The sequence below is a fragment of the Rhinopithecus bieti genome, unplaced genomic scaffold (genome assembly GCF_001698545.2).
Source record: "Rhinopithecus bieti isolate Rb0 unplaced genomic scaffold, ASM169854v2 scaffold_38181, whole genome shotgun sequence".
Classification (NCBI taxonomy): domain Eukaryota; kingdom Metazoa; phylum Chordata; class Mammalia; order Primates; family Cercopithecidae; genus Rhinopithecus; species Rhinopithecus bieti.
The window spans coordinates 957,640-970,003 of NW_016815853.1; the positions used below are offsets into that span (position 1 = coordinate 957,640).

The following is a 12,364-nucleotide window of genomic DNA, read 5'->3' on the forward strand; positions in this document are numbered from 1 at the left end:
CTCTGTGCACACGCTTGTATCTGGATACAGTCCTGCGCCCTGTGTAGATGCACAGATGTGTGCATCTGGGTAGATGTGCTGGTTCACTGTGTGAGCATGCACAGACACTTGTTCACAGTGTGTGTGCATCCGTGCAGAGTGTACATCTGGACAGGACCCTGTGCTCCCTGTCTCTGTCACTGAGATGTTTCCTAGCTGTGCACAGAATTTACTCTCCTACTGGAGGGCTCTGACTGAAAGCCCTGATGGGGCAGGCCTTCTCTTGACACTTGGTTAACGTATACCTCTTCCATCTGTGTGCCCACATCTGCTCTCCTCCCTCCCTCCTTCATAGCACTTACCCCTCTGATATGGTTTGCTGGTGTCCCCACCCAAATCTCATCTTGAAGTGTAGTTCCTATAATCCCTACGTATTGAGGGATCCCGTGGGAGGTCATTGAATCATGGGGGTGGTTGCCCAGATGCTGTGGTTCTCGTGATAGTGAGTGAGTTCTCTTAAGATCTGATGGTTTTATAAAGGGCTTTCCCCCCTTTTTCAAGGCACTTCTCCTTGCTGCTGCCACATGAAGAAGGATGTGTTTGCTTCCCCTTCTGTCATGATTTTAAGTTTCCTGAGACCTTCCAGCCATGCTGAACTGTGAGTCAATCAAACCTTTTTCCTCTATAAATTACCCAGTCTCTGCTATGTGTTCATTAGCAGTATGAGAATGGACTAATACATGCTCCTAATGTAGTGTATATGTGTTTGCTCATTTGTCACTACCTGTCTATCTCCAGTCTCTAGAATATGAGACCTGTAAGAATAGGGACACTGTCTATACCAGGTGTTCATGGCTCAGTCCCAGTGCATGGAACAGCATGAGGCACCTGGCATGTGCTTGACAAACATTTGCAGGGAATATATGTGCATGAACCTGCATGTGCGGAAACAGGTGCATAGGAACATGGATTGTGGACATGCATGTATGTGCGTGCATGTGTATACCACTATGTGTACATAGCTTATTGTGTATTTGCAGTGTATTTGTGTATTTGCAGTATTTGCAATATTTCAAACCTCTGTCTTGTGTCCGGGATTTCCTGAAGACACCATCACAGTCAAGTGGTCTGCCTGGTGCTGAGCCATCAGACCACCCAGCATGTCCTCACCCACATGGACAGGTGACGGGGGCTCTGAGTATGCCTCAGTGCACCTTACGTGCCTGTGAAGGTTGGGGGCCTGAGTGCAGCTCCTGTGGCACTGCCCATGGGCAGGGAGATGCCTCCTCAGTGCTCCTGACCCTCGGTGGAGGGGTGGCCAGCGTGCTGCTGGCAGTACGTCCACACAGGTGTCCTGCACCCAAGGGGCAAGTCGGAAACAAAAATGTCTGTCTGAAGGAAAAGGCAAAGCAACTGGGATTTCTGCGAGAAAATGAGACTGCATGTGGCACTGTAAATCCCCTTGCTGTTGAACTTCTCGCACCCCCCAAATACACCCTTCATATTGACATGTCTAGAACCTTAAACTGAACCAAGTTGAAAAGTGAGATTAATTAGGGCTGAGTTAACAGTTAACACATACAATGAAATATTGAATGAGGCTTACTGAACAAACAAGAATATACAGAAGTGGAGGAGACAAAGAGGATATTAAAAATGCAGAGAGTGATGAGGCAGACAGCTGCGACAAATAATGAAAAATAGTAAAGGAGATAAGGCAGATACTGGAGGAGCAAAGAGTCTCTGAAATAGATATCGGTATCAAAAGATGCTAAACATGCTTCTAAAGAGGCTTTCTAGCCGACACAGGGAGCTCACTGATGGATAAAGTAGAAACATTTTTAAATGGAATCAAACAGGGCAAAGCTGGAGAAGAAACAGAAGTAGGTAAACCAGTAAATTAACTTTCCTTGCGTGTGCTGTATACTATTTGTGAGCGAGCAGTGAACTCTGTGGATCCCTGGAGGGGCTGGGGGCTGCGGTGGGAGGGTTTCACTGCAATGAAGCAGAGGTGGTGCCTTTGGACCTCTTCTCCTGAACCTGCAAGGAGAGATGCAGAATATTCAAAACGTGAAGATGCAACAATTCAAATGAGTGTGCGGGTTTTCAGGGTGGTTGCTAAACCCAAAAAGACCGACAGCTTCGGGCAAAAGACTGCAGAAAGACCAGCTTTACATTTTTACTGAAGCAATGGGAAATTTACCCTGTAAGCCTTGAAAAATTCCCAAAGGGATTCCTGTTCATTCCTGTGGATCCTAATGGGCCAGCATAGATCTGTTAGTCAAAAGAGGATTTACCTACATTGTGCACTCGTTCGGATTGGCAGGGAAGTCAACGCCACTTCCAGATGTTTGCAGGGCATGAACCCTGTCCGTTCCCACGCCCTCCGATGGCTGTTACACAGGGATGCCCACTTCTGGACAGAAGCGATTCAGGCAAAATGAGAACCATGACCACAGAAGGTTTTGTGCATTTGGTTATTTCAATATTTAAGTGTATGCGTGAATGCTCAGGGTAAAAATGCTTGGAGCTTAACTCAATTAAAAATGTATACATTATTCATCTTCTATGGACTGTCCACCATGTAACTCAGAGAGCTGAGGGGGTGGAAATACATTCATTCATTCACTGTCTCCTTAAATATTTTACTGAGCACTTGTTGCATGTCGAATAACTCCTTGTTATAGGTTCCTCATGGTAGCTCTGCAGGAAGGGTGCAGTGTCCTGAGGGGCTACTGGGAAAGTCACTTTGGGTTGAGGGATCTGGGAAGGCTCCCTGGAGGAGGAGGTGTTAGACTACAGCGATGGGAACATGGAGGAGCTGGAGAGAGACATGGGTGCCAGTCAGCACAAGAAAGACCCACACAGAGAAAGTCAGGTTGGGGTGAGAGTGAGCCCCCCGAGCTGGGAGCTCAGCCTGAGAGCATGGGAAGCCGCCGAGGAGCTGGGAAGCCAGGCTGAGTCTGACCCCACTGATTCAGATTCCTCTGTGGGCTTGGGGAAGGCCAGAGACAGCCGCAGGTGGGGGCTTTGGTGAAGGGAGCGAGAGTGTGAGCCAGTGCCATGTAGAGAGGACAGATGCAGGGATGCCAGCCCAGGTGCCATCGGCCAAGAAAGAAAGGTCCAGCAGGTGCAGTATCAGAGGAGGGTCCCAGAGGAAGGCAATGGGGACAGTCCCAGCTTCTTACCTTGGCCACTGGGAAGATGGTGATGCTCTGAGGGTGATGAGGCCACAGGGTGGGAGGCAGGAGGAGGAGCCTCCCCCTGCAAGCTCTGTTAGGGAGGCACACATCAGTGGCTCCCCACCACCCTCTGGACGAAGCCCAGAGCACTTGAGGCTACTGGGTGTCCCTGGTCCCTGCTCCACCAAACAGCTCTCCTGTCGCTGGCCTAATCTCCATGGCCGGGCATTCTGAATCCACACATCCAGCTCCCAAGTGGTTCACAGGCTCCTAGCCCAGGCCATGTGTGTGTGCTGTCTCCCTGTGGGAGCAGGCTCCTGTCCTAGCCCCATGCACCTGCTCACAGCTCTGCCCTCAGCTTAAAGGCCCCTTCCAGGGTCAGGGTCCCAACTGGGAACCCCCATTCTGGGCTCTGCAGATGCCTCCCAGCACTTACTCCTCACAATGCTCTGTCCGAGGGTCTTGGCCTCTGGCTTGTGAGCTCACAGAGGGCCGTGCCCTTGCACTCACCTTCCTGTTCACCTGCAGGGCCAGGCCTTGTGCCGGGCGTAGACGTGAATGGGCACACGTTTCCCATCTGCTGGGGAGATTCTCGCTCTGCTGGCTCTGCCTCACCCCGGGGGCTCTGCCAGCTCCTCAGAACCCTGAGTGCGGGGCACGACGTGGCCTCTGGTCTGGGCCAGATGACGTAGTGCAGGCTCTAGGCCCCGGGACGGACATGGCACTTCCTGCATCAACTCTGTCACTGGCCTCACCAAGGCTTCCCTCCCCAAGTCTCAGGGGCTGCGGAGTACCCCATCGTCTCCACAGAACACGTGCGTGGGCCTCCAGGAGATGGTTAATAGAACAGAGAGGTTTTAGGGAAGTTTATTTTTATAGCTCTTACATTTATTTATATTTATCAAATATGTACCCATCACTAACATCTCTTCTGAGCATTTTCAAAAATTAAAGAATTGCATCTAAAAATACTGACCTTGATGTTCAGTGTGTGTGGGTAACTCCCCAGGCCCAGAGACATCAAGAGGCAGATGTGACAGCAGCCGTGGCTGCTCAGGGGGCCGGGGATGTGGGAAAGGGGTGGCTCTCAAATAGTCTTGACAAGCAGCTGAATATGGTTGTGTCAGATTTGGAAAGTGCAGCCTGAGAATTTGAAATTCATTCATTCTCCACCCCCCAACCATTTTTTCATGTATTCATTCATTCAGCACACCCTGAATGAACACTCTTTTATTTGATACCTATCCAGGGGCACTGCACAGGCTCATGACCGTCATACGCCCAGTCTGGCCCTGTGGTGTGCCTGAGCAGAGCACTGTTGGCAGGTGGGTCACTTCCATCCTCCATGATAAATGCTGAGAAAAGAAAGATGAAGGGCTTCAGAGCCCATGGGAGGGACACAGACGGGGGCTGGGCAGCTGCTAAGAAAACTGCCTGGGCAACAGGGTGGCCATGACCATGAGAGGGGGAGAAGGACCCAGAGTAGTGGAGGAATCCTTGCTGTGGAAGGCACCATGTGAGCTGCGTGAAGTCAGAGTCAAAAGCAAACCCATCTCCTCCTGACAGCGGGACCCAGGAGGCAGGACAACCTGCCAGAGAGGCTGAAGGAGGTTCTCTCGCGCTGGATCCTCGACAAGAAAAAGAAAGAGGGTCTCCCCTGCTTCCCTCGCCAACAACAGCTGGTCTTCCAGTGGTCAGCCGTCTCGTCCCTTGTCTTCAGAATCTGGTGGAGTTGGAGGCAGACACCTGAGGTCAGGAAGGGAAGGTGAGACCCAACCCAGGAAAGCTGAGTCCTCCTGAACCGTCAGGGCTGGGGTGAGGGGCCAGTGCCCGACCCAGACACCAACACAGCCCTGCAGTGAGAGGCGATCTCAGCAGATGGACGGGCACTGCCCGGATGATGAACTGGTCAGCACTGCAGTGGCCCCCTTGGCCTAATTTGTCCACCTGAAGAGCTGCCAGGTCTCCAGTGACCCTAGTATCATGGCCAGGAGAGGAGCAGGGTGACCTGAGGGTGCAGAGAAGGTTCTGCTGTCATCAAGTCCCCCTGCCAGGTCAGAGGGCTCAGAGGTTTGAGACGGGAGGGATTTCCTGTTAAAAGCAGCAGGATCCCTGTGGGCCCAGAGGGAAACAGACATGGCGGGCGTCCCATGGAGTGGGAGTGAACAGGAGCAGGAAGAAGGTGGGTGCAGCCCCCACACGGGCCTCAGGTCACACTGGACGTTTCCTCAGCAAGCGTCACCTGGGTGGTGACGAATGGGGGAGGAGAACAAGTGGAGCGCAGAGAGTAGCAGTGTGAAGCTGCACCACCTGGTCCCCACTCGAGGTAAACAGGGCTTGCTCTGCCGGAGGAGCCCACCCTGGCTGCAGACATGTGGCAGCCACGTGAGAAAGGTCGGACCCAGGTCCACTCGCCTTCCACTTGCGTCTTAGGGATGGGGATGCCTGCGCCAGCAGCAGCCTTGCTGCCCCTTTGTACCCCAGTGCACCTGCCAGGGCAAAGCCAACAGGCAGTGCCAAGGACCTGAAGGGGGAGGCGGGCTTGACTCCGAGGCAGGGCACAGACACCAGATGTGGAGGAGCAGCTGAAACAGGGCCGGTGGCAGCAGCCACCTGTGAGATGTGCCAACCAGTGAGCCTTGTTTAGTTTACCATTGCCATGGCAAGACCCAGAAGTTACTGCCACTTTCGACGGTAAAAACCCAATGACCCTGAGGTTTCTGCCCCTTTTCTAGAAACTTCTGCATAAACCAACCCTTAATTAGCATGTAGTTAAAAGTGGGTATAAATATGATGCGGGGCTGCCTCTGAGCTGCTGTTCTGGGTGCACTGCCCATGGGGAGTCCTGCTGTTCTGGGAGCAGCCCCCTCGGCTACCACAGCAATAAAAGCTGCTAACAGCACCAGCTCACCTTGGAATTCTTTCGGGGGCAAAACCAGTAACAGACCTGGGCTAAGCCCCCATTTTGGGGTCTGCCTGCCCCACATCAGACCTGTCCAGGGTTGCCCCACCATTCCTAAAGGAAGATAAGACGGGGAGGGGGCAGCCACCAGGCCAACTCTTCAGATTGCCCAGTGCCAGCTCCTTTGCATCCTGGAACCCGGAGAGGCAGGGCAAGCCCCAGCACCTGGGTGCTCACAGGAACCTGGGGGAGGCCCCCGTGAGGTGGCCACAGGCAGATGCTTGGGTTTAGGCACCTCACCCCATTGCCTGGTCAGGCCCCAGCCCCTGCTCACCTGGAAAGCAACAGGAAGGGACGTCAGGCTTCAAGCGTGGAAGCCATGAGTGCGGGGACCTGGAGTGGGAAGCAGCTCCCAGGCCTGGCCGAGGCCCCTGGCATCTCCCTCAGAGGGGAGCGGAGGGAAGGCTCTCCTGGGACGCCACTAGCTTTGCTTCTGGGCGCTGCACTGTTGCGTGAGTCTGTGTGATTCTGCTGGACTCCGCCTCGCTCTGCGTGGGTCTTCCCACTGTCTCAGCCCCGCTGGCCTCTGGAGTCCAGCCCTCCGGCAGCCGCCCTTCCGCCTGGCATCTTTCTTATCCTACCTTTTGTTTCCACCCAATGACTGTTCTTTCCCTCCTGGAAGTTACCACCAGCACACCTCCAAGCCCAGCCCCTCTCTGGACATCACTCCGCTTCACGTCATTCCTGCTGTGGTCTGAAGGTTTCTGTCCCCTCAAAATGTATTTGTCAAATTCTCGCCCTCAAGGTGATGGTATTAGGAGGTGGGGCCTCCGGGGGGTGATGAGGCCATGGGGCCGAGCCCTCCTGGAAAGGATTGGTGCCCTTAAGAAAGAGGCCCAGAGAGCTCCCTCGCCCCTTTCACTGCAGGAGGACACACAGCACCAGCTTCTGTGGGGCACTGGCCTCAGCCGATGCTGACTCTGCCTGGCCTCCAGGACCGTGAGAAATGAATTTCCATGGTTTATGTGGTATGAATTTCCATGGGATTTTGTTACAGAGCCCGGGCCGACTAAAACAATTCCCGGGCTCGCTGGAGAATCAGAAGGTGCATTTGTGTCTTAAAAACACCTTCAGTGGCACCAGCTTCACCCCCACAGCACCGGTTCTCATCACTCTCTGAGGCTGCCCTCACCTTCCCAGGCCGTGAATTGTTAAGAGAATTTAGCCACAAACCAGGCAAGAATCTTTCCTACTTGTCAGCAGCCAGAAGGCTTTGTAGATAATATTCTTCTTTAAAATTCAGTAATTATGTATCTAGTTGCTACCAACCACAGAGAAAAATATGCATATTAAAAAGTCCATAATTACATAATAAGCACTTACTGTCAATTGCATTCTGCTGCTGTGTACTCTCTGTCCCCTTTATCTTAAAAAATTTCAAAAACAATTACCACAAACACTAAAATAAATCAAGCACCAAGTGTCAGGTTAATGCAAAATTAGGAGTTTGCTTTGAGCACATAGATAAGTTTTAATTCAGATGCCATCAGTCCTAACCACATGGGATCTGTGGCCCTGCCAGGATCACTGGAGAGCTGGAAACACCTTGGAAGGGCTGAATGGCAAAGGACTCAGGAGGACACCCGAGGAATCACCTGCTTGGATTGGAAGCTGACAGAGTGTCAGGTAATTTGGGGGTGGTCAGCAGCCTCCCTGAGACTCAGCGTCTTCACAGGGAAGGTGCAGTATTTACCTCATAGAGGTTGCTGTGGAAACTATATGCCCAGATTTCACCACAAAATCAAGCAAAATAAAAGAAATGGGGTGAAAAACGGTGCCTCATCCCAGTTCTCTTATAGCTTCATGGTCGTATGACCCAGTCCTTGCCAGGGGGTGCCAGTGAAAGTGCCTCTGTGAATGCTGAGGAAGGCCCTTTCACAGGAACACGTTTGGCTGGTTCCTGCCTTTGCCCTTCACTGTCCTCTGTGGAGAACGCGGATGCAGTGCTGGAGGTGCGGCTGCCGTCTTGTGTCTTTGAGGCAGCCTAGGACTGGCTGAGCAGAAAGATTTGAGGAGGCCATGTCCCTGACGGCACCCGGGAGCCAGTGGGCCACCCTGGACTGCTTCCCCCTTGACCGTTTTAGTAGTTGAGAAAAGCAACCTGACCTTGTGCTTCTCTCTTGGGAATTGCTCTTCCTTGCATGTTAATGGAAGGTTGGTACCCAGTGGGTGTGCAACGGCAAAGCTGTTCTTATTTCAAGGTAGGAATGATGTCATCTTGAGTCTTTCACATCCTAAGCCTGTGACCCAGGCGTGGGGAGAAAATCAAGTCAGGCTGCGCGTTCTGGGCTTCTCACTGTTGAAAAGCCCTAAGGAGTCGCCCTGCTTCCACTGACGGTGGACAGAAGCCCCACTGCTGGCTCCAGAGAGATCTCCTCATTCTTAGCTGAGAGCGTACCCCTTCCTCCCTGACCAGACCTTCCGAGGAGCCCACTGGCTCTGAGGCGAGATTTGCACCTGGTTTTGAAGACGCTGAGCATCAGCTCCTTTGCACGCCTTGCCTGCGTGCTTCACTGCACAGGTGGGCTGGCTGCTCATCCCTCCCATCCTCGCCAGGGCTGATCTGCCCTGAGTTGGGGGTGGTGCTCAGATGGCAGCTCTTTCTGTCTTCTGCGTGTCCTCCCCTGGGTGTTCCTCCAGCATCATATTGTCTCTCTGAGCCCTGTTCAGGACACCAAGCGCCTCCCTGCAGCCCTCTGGGCAGCAGAATTGGGCCAGGGCTCAGCTCTGGGTACTGGAAGCTTTCACCTGTCCACCTTTCCTCCCAGCATGCTACACAAGCATGACCGTGTTTCATGTCTGCCATGGCATAGGAACAGTGGAGGATCCCCGTTGGACTTGATCCAGGGAGCACCCTGGGGAAGGGACCTAGGAGCATAGAGGGCAGAACAACCTCCACCGGCCTTCAGCCTCTGCTCCTCCAGGTGCCCAGCGAGCAGCCTTAGGCAGCAGAGCACCTGTGAGGGCTTCTCCATCTGCCCCCAGTCCTCCCCAGACACCCACAACTTTCACTGTTGATTTGGACCTCAATCCAATGCCCTACTCATAGGACCTCCCCCAGGACCCTTTCTACCACAGCACCTCATACATCCTCTTCCGGGACTTGGCTCTATTTTTTTAACGACCATCGGTCACCCCGACTTGCGTTTATTGGCTCCATTTGTTCAATACCTCAGCCCACCACCAGAACAGAAGCCACCCAAGCAGTGATCTGGTCTGTCCCTGAGCTTGGAAGGTCACACGGCTCTCAGTGTTTCCTGAAGAATGCTTGTAGAATAAGTGGAGAAATGAATGAACATATGAACAAATGAATGAGATGAGTGTATAAAAAGTACTTCATCCAACTTGGTGGTCCTGTCTCCCCATCTTTCCCTGGCCCCCTTTGAATGAGTGTATAAAAAATACTTCATCCAACTTGCTCTGGTCTATCTCTCTAACCCGCCGCGTCTTCTCTGGCCTTGCCTCGGCCAGCTTGCTTCCTGGGTCCTATAGCTCCTTTAGTGTTGTTGGCTCTGGTAGCAGATTCCCCCTGCCAGGCTTCATGTCCTCCAGCCTGCCAGCCGTGGGTGCTTTCCAGTGGCTTTGGGGATGCTGGCTCTGTACCCACTCCCAGCACCCTCTGTCTCTCTCTCCCTCTGCACCGGTTGACTTTAAGCTCCGAGTCCCTCACTGTGACCAGCACTTGGCCAGGATTCCTGTTGAATGGACTGATGGGTCAATGATAAACAGATGAAAAAAATACAATAGAATTTTAATAATGGCTTAAAATCCAAGAATAGAATGATTTTTTTTAAAGAATCCCACAGCCAAATTCTGTGTATGGGAATTGAAGCCAGGGCCAGAAAAATAACAAATAAACAAACAAATCTGTCTTTTGATTCCTCTGCCCTGGAGGCAGCTTGCTAAGTCCCTGGACCCTGCAGTCTTCTGCTAATTTGTTTCCCTAAAGCTGCCAAGCACGGCCTGGCCGCAGTGACACGGCTGGGTCTGCTGTCACCTGGGTACCAGAGATGCAGGCTCCAGAAGTTGTTTCCCTCCCCAAAGCAAATGTGGCCCATGCTGCTCTGACTATGCCAGCACCAGGAGCAGAGGCTGCTTCCAGGCATGGACTTCGGCCTCACTAGGGGAAAGACTGGCTCCCGGAATGCAGTGCCTGCCAGAAGAGAGTCTACACGGTTTTGCACTGGAGTGGTTGTGGCAATGATGGGTTTGGGAGAGAAACCTTTTACCACCCTGTACAGCTCTTGCCCTCAACACACCAAGGGCAGCTATCTTCCAGCCTGAAGCCTTTTCAAAGATGCAGTGTGTGTGTGTGTGTGTGTGTGTGTGTGTGCATGCGAGCACACACATACACCACTGCATAAAAATGAATCTTTATGGAATTCAGATCAAGAAGCTCTCCCAGACCACAACTGCCCTTTTGTCTGGTCTGCAGAGCTGAGGATGGCTATCCTGAGGAGGCCAGGACCTCAAGTGAAGATGATAAAGGAAGCGGGAGAGGAGGAAGAGCTGGGTGTGAGAAAGCGGAGACCCGTGGGAGGGATGATGGAGAGTCCCAAACTGGACCGAGACCTGGAGAGCAGTGGGGAGCCCCCCGTGGCCACCATCAGTACAGAAATACAGAGCGCAATCAGCACCTCTGTAGGTGGGATGAATAGGTCTTAAATTCCACAGGGGCCTCCACTTGGAACCCCGGGTGTGCTGGCTGGATGAGCAAGATCACAGCATGGGGACTGGGCGCCCCCAGGGGCAGAGTGAGCAGGTGACCACACGGAGCCTCTGCGACATGGCGCTGGGCTGGGGAGTCCAAGTGGCTGCAGGGCTTGGGGGTGAGACCACACAACCCAGTTGTCTCATCTCCTTCCAAACTTAGTCTCAGATTTGGGGTCCTCCACGTCTTCACCTGGTATCAAATGCTTGTGAACGTCACAGCCACCATGCGGCAATCACGTGTGTGTTTTAACCCTCCCGATGGCCTGTGAGTCCAGCAGCAGCCCGTTTTATTTTTCATTCAGAAACCTGAGAGGTGAGAGCTGAGTCACTTTTCCAAAGTCACCGAGTGGCTCAGTTGCAGGGCCAGGACGAAAACCAGGGCTCGGGCCAGTCCCTCCACCTCCGCCTTTCAGCCAGTGTCCAGGGACAGCAGGAGCAGCCGTGTGGGGAAATTGCAATGACACATGCATAAAGCAAAACATGATTAGATTAAGGAAATGCAATTCCCAAATAAAGATTCTCCGCAAAGTAACACAAGGAGAGAAAACCAAACACCGCATGTTCTCACTCATAGGTGGGAGCCGAACAATGAGAACACTTGGACACACGGAGGGGAGCATCACACACCGGGGCCTGTCGGGGGTTGGGGGGCTGGGGAAGGAGAGCATTAGGACAAATACCTAATGTAAATGACAAGTTGATGGGTGCAACAACCAACGTGGCACATGTATACCTGTGTATCCAGTCTGCACGTGGTGCACATGAACCCCAGAACTTAAAGTATAATAATAAAAAATAAATAAAGGGAAATTAAATAAGAAAAAAAAAAGAAACTCCAGTATGTTATAAGAAAATACCTTAAAATATCCTCCAGACAGCCCAGTGCCCGTGGCTTTCTCTGGTGTCCGACGTCACGGGATAATTTTTGTGCCTTACATGTCACAGAAGCAGTCATAATCACCCTCATCGCTGTGGGGCCTGGTGGGGCAGAGATGAGGGCCCTTCTCATCTTTGGGAGACACTGAAAGGCCAGTGCCCACCGGCTCTAACATTTCATTTCCACCCCCGTTTCCTGTAAAGACACAGAGGAAACGGGACAGCGGCCTTCGGGGTCAGCATTCGGGAGCTGCCTGGTGGCAGGCGAGGACCCGAGGCATTAGCGGCGTCCTCAGCTCCTGGGCCTGCTGAGCTCTGACCCAGCCTCGGGTGGCTCAGAGGTGGCCGGTTCACTTCGAGTAGCCCAGGGAACAGATTCTTCCTGAATGAGTTTTGGAGAACAACCTGCACCCTGGCAGCTTCCCAGCAGCTGGAAGTGGAGGCGGGAGGAGACCCGAGGTCGGGAGTCTCTCAAGTGTTTGCCTTCTTCACTCTTGATGGAGAAAAGCCCAGATGTGACCGTGGTTGGACGGGGTCCTGTCACATGGCATGTGTGGGCTCTGGGCTCGCATGGCCATTCCGCGGGCATCCAGGGTACTGAGAGGGTCGCCCTTTAGCCTTCAGAGAGCTGCCTGGGAAGTGCTCACCTTGC

At 52.9% G+C, this 12,364-nt stretch overlaps 2 long non-coding RNA genes across 2 annotated transcripts; one reads left to right on the top strand and one right to left on the bottom strand.

Annotated features, from left to right (window-relative positions):
* Positions 1–596: 596 nt before the first annotated feature.
* Positions 597–9,411, top strand: LOC108516547 (uncharacterized). The gene is made up of 4 exons (XR_001881865.1): positions 597–637; positions 4,411–4,486; positions 4,728–4,926; positions 7,646–9,411. It is a non-coding gene; the product is annotated as an uncharacterized LOC108516547 (long non-coding RNA).
* On the bottom strand, positions 1,394–4,127 carry LOC108516546 (uncharacterized). Its single transcript, XR_001881864.1, has 2 exons — positions 3,168–4,127; positions 1,394–2,019 (listed from the first exon to the last, which is right to left on the bottom strand). It is a non-coding gene; the product is annotated as an uncharacterized LOC108516546 (long non-coding RNA).
* Positions 9,412–12,364: the final 2,953 nt, after the last annotated feature.